General features: G+C 39.4%; 1 protein-coding gene across 2 annotated transcripts in view; it reads right to left on the reverse strand.

The window, feature by feature from the left end:
• The window catches only part of LOC144968337 (S-methylmethionine--homocysteine S-methyltransferase BHMT2-like), a 17,276-nt gene that overhangs the window by 9,552 nt on the left and 2,724 nt on the right, over positions 1–5,000 (reverse strand). The gene's annotated exons all lie outside the window — the stretch shown is intronic.

Here is a 5,000-nt window from a genome sequence, read left to right on the forward strand (position 1 = left end):
GATGGAGTGGAAAGAATTCATGGAAAAGCAATGGAAAGGAAAGCGTTCTCAATTGCCAACAATGGAAAACATATTATGTGCCATGGATTTGGTATTTTACCATCTGGGAGAGGGTTTTGTCAGATTAAATGTGGAACTGACAAGTATAAATCAACGTTGGTTCCATCAGCAATAAAGGTGTTGAATATTTCATATTACAGCAAAGCCAAGGATAGATGCGTTGACTGATTGACTGATTAATTTATTTAATGTTAGATTAAGTGACCAATTGATAATGATGAGGATTTTGGTGTTGAATTACCGAAAATGTAACGAATTGAAAGTGAAATGAATATGTTTATGTTGTGTATATCGCACGCGTGAAAGAGAGAGAGGAAGAGAGAGAGAGAGAGAGAGAGAGAGAGAGAGAGGGAGAGAGAGAGAGAGAGAGAGAGAGAGAGAGAGAGAGAGAGAGAGAGAGAGAGAATAAGTGGGAGTGAAATGTCTGTTCAATGTTATAGTTATCATATGGCGTTATAACAAGTGTAACTAAATGACAAATTGCCATGTTTATGGACAATAAAGATCTATTATTATTATTATTATTATTATTATTATTATTATTACTACCACTACTACTACAATCACCACAACCACATCGTCATCACTACCACTACTACTGCAACCACCACCACCATATCATCATCATTACCACTACTACCACAACCACCACCACCACTACTACTACAACCACCACCACCACTACTACTACAACCACCACCACATCATCACTACCTCAACTACTACAACCACCACCACAATAGCATCACTACCACTACTACCACAACCACCAGCACCACATCATTATCACTACCACTACTGCACCACCACCAGCACATAATCATCACTACCACTACTACTACAACCACCACAACCACATCGTCATCACGACCACTACTACTACAACCACCACCATATCATTACCATTACCACTACTACTACAACCACCACTACCACCATATATCATTACCATTACCACTACTACTACAACCACCACAACCACATCGTCATCACTACCACTACTACTGCAACCACCACTACCACCATATCATCACCATTACAACTACTACTACAACCACCACAACCACATCATCATCACTACAACTACTACTACAACCACCACCACATCATCATTACTATCACTACTACTACAACTACATCCACTACCACATTATTATCACTACCACTACTACTACTGCAACCACCACCACCATATCATCATCATTGAAATATTTTTTTTTTTAATTGAGCTTTATATAGTGCAATATCTACTAAATGTGCTCAAAGCGCTTTACAAGGGGTCCCTGGTCAACATTTAACATGTAGGACGGGACATGACGCCTGTTAGGCGATATTACAATTTTTCGGACAAAGACAACTCTGTTAACGGCCAGGTACTCATTTTACACCTGAGTACGGTGAGAGAATGTGAGTAAAGAGCCTTTTCCAAGGACTCAACTATGCGCCGAGCGCGAGGCTCGAACCCAGGACCTTCCGATCCGAAAGCGAGTGTCATACTACTAGACCACATAGCCGCATCATTACCACTACTACTACAAACACCACCACCACATCATCATCACGACCACTACTACTACAACCACCACCACCACCATATCATTACCATTACCACTACTACTACAACTACAACCACCACCACATCATCATCACTACCACTACTACTACAACTACAATCATCACCACCACCACATCATCATCACTATTACTACTACAACTACAACCCCCACCAACACCACATCACCTCACTAACACCAGTACTATAATCACTACCATTAGGTTTTGGAGCTTTACTTCATTTGAAATAAGGAAACTTCGGAATTGTATTTGGCATTGTGTTTATAGACTAATCAGTTATCTATTTAGAACTAGATACTATACAATATGTATGCCAAATACCACCCCAATTCCCCTTTCTTGTGTGCGGGAATTCCTCTTTCGGCATTGAAATTGAGTGTGAGAGAGTCATCACTACACACATAAACAACAGAAACAATTTAAAAACATGACTATGACACGCAACCACTCACACACGAGGCTATACTATTTATCCCTTTCTCTATATAGAACAGGACAAGACAAACAATAGCTTGACTCTCGCTACACTTCGCATTGATGTTTGTCGTCTCACGAGTTCAACTCTCGGTCGACCTGTCAATATTCCTTTTTGCCTCGGACGTAATCATTAATAGAATGTTGTGTGGTTTTGACCGTGAAGAAAACCTTAAGAAGTCACATTTACATCATTTTAGAGAGATCGTTTTGAATAATTTTGAGTTAAACGAGCGAGCAGCAACTTGTTTTCATGAACGGCCGATCAGCGCTTGTTTACTATAGTAACGCGATTCCGAGCCAACGTCTCAATGGCGGATATTTTTCTCATCGAGGCCGTGGGTTGGTTAGCCAATAAGAGCACCGAACGGTTTCCATTGGGTAAATTCCTTGATATAATATATATATATATATATATATATATATATATATATATATATATATATATATATATATATATATATATTATATCATGGAATTAAACGAATGAGAATACGTGCGAAGCCTAAAAAGTGTCCACCAATGAAAGCATTCAGCGCCATTTTATCTTGGGCTGGGAATGTAAGCATGATCATTCATTCGGTCTCTATGTCAAAATAACGACACAAGAAAAACAACAAACAATATCAAAATCCACAATAGAATTGTTCAGAACGGTTGCGTATATTTATGGCACAATGAAGCTGTCAAAAAATGAAGTAAGAGAATGTGTGTAATCATGTATTATAATAACCTATAATGTGTTTTTCAACCACCACATCATCACTGTCACTACTACTACAACCACCACCACAATATCATCACTAACACTACTACTACAACCACCAGCACCACATCATTATCACTACCACTACTACTACACCACCACCAGCACATCATCATCACTACCACTACTACTATAATCACCACAACCACATCGTCATCACTACCACTACTACCGCAACCACCACCACTATATCACCATCATTACCACTACTACTACTACCACCACCACCACTACTACTACAACCACCACCACATCATCATCATTACCTCAACTACTACAACCACCACCACAATATCACAACCTCTGCTACCACAACCACCAGCACCATATCATTATCACTACCACTACTGCACCACCACCAGCACATCATCATCACTACCACTACTACTACAACCACCACAACCACATCGTCATCACGACCACTACTACTACAACCACCACCACCACCACCATATCATTACCATTACCACTACTACAACCACCACAACCACATCGTCATCACTACCACTACTACTGCAGCCACCACCACCACCATATCATCACCATTACAACTACTACTACAACCACCACATCATCATCACTACCACTACTACTACAACCACCACCACATCATCACCACTATCACTAATACTACAACTACATCCACCACCACATTATCATCACTACCACTACTACTACTGCAACCACCACCACCATATCATCATCATTGAAATATATCTTTTTTTAATTGAGCTTTATATAGTGCAATATCTACTAAATGTGCTCAAAGCGCTTTACAAGGGGTCCCTGGTCAACATTTAACATGTAGGACGGGACATGACGCCTGTTAGGCGATATTACAATTTTTCGGACAAAGACAACTCTGTTAACGGCCAGGTACTCATTTTACACCCGAGTACGGTGAGAGAATGTGAGTAAAGAGCCTTTCCAAGGACTCAACTATGCGCCGAGCGCGAGGCTCGAACCCAGTACCTTCCGATCCGAAAGCGAGTGTCATACTACTAGACCACATAGCCGCATCATTACCACTACTACTACAAACACCACCACCACATCATCATCACGACCACTACTACAACAACCACCACCACCACCATATCATTACCATTACCACTACTACTACAACTACAACCACCACCACATCATCACTACACACATAAACAACAGAAACAATTTAAAAACATGACTATGACACGCAACCACTCACAACGAGGCTATACTATTTATCCTTTTCTCTATAATATAGATCAGGACAAGACAAACAAGAGCTTGACTCTCTGTACACTTCGCATTGATGTTTGTCGTCTGACGAGTTCAACTCTCGGTCGACCTGTCAATATTCCTTTTTGCCTAGGACGTAATCATTAATAGAATGTTGTGTGGTTTTGACCGTGAAGAAAACCTTAAGAAGTCACATTTATATCATTTTAGAGACATCGTTTTGAATAACTTTGAGTTAAACGAGCGATCGGGAAGTTATTTTCTTAGATTTCATGAACGGCCGATCAGCGCTTGTTTACTATAGTAACGCGATTCCCAGCCAATGTCTCAATGGCGGATATTTTTCTCATCGAGGCCGCTGGTTGGTTAGCCAATAAGAGCACTGTACGGTTTCCATTGGGTAAATTCCTTGATATATATATATATATATATATATATATATATATATATATGTGTGTGTGTGTGTGTGTGTGTGTGTGTGTGATTAAAAAATTGAGCTTTATATAGAGCAATATCCACTAAATGTGCCCAAAGCGTTTTACAAGGGGTCCCTGGTCAACAGCAACATTTAACATGTAGGACGGCGCATGGCGTCTTTTAGGCAATATTACAATTTTTCGGACAAAGACAACGCTGTTAACGACCATGTACTCATTTTACACCTGAGTACGGTGAGAGAATGTGAGTAAAGAGTCTTTTCCAAGGACTCAATCTATGCGCCGAGCGCGAGGCTCGAACCCAGGACCTTCCGATCCGAAAGCGAGTGTCATACCACTAGACCACATAACCGTATATATATATATATATATATATATATATATATATATATATATATATATATATATATATATATATATATATATATATATATATATATATATATATATATATATATATATATATA

The sequence above is a fragment of the Berghia stephanieae genome, chromosome 3, assembly GCF_034508935.2.
Source record: "Berghia stephanieae isolate SIO BIC M18660-M18661 chromosome 3, UCSD_Bste_1.3, whole genome shotgun sequence".
NCBI lineage: Eukaryota > Metazoa > Mollusca > Gastropoda > Nudibranchia > Aeolidiidae > Berghia > Berghia stephanieae.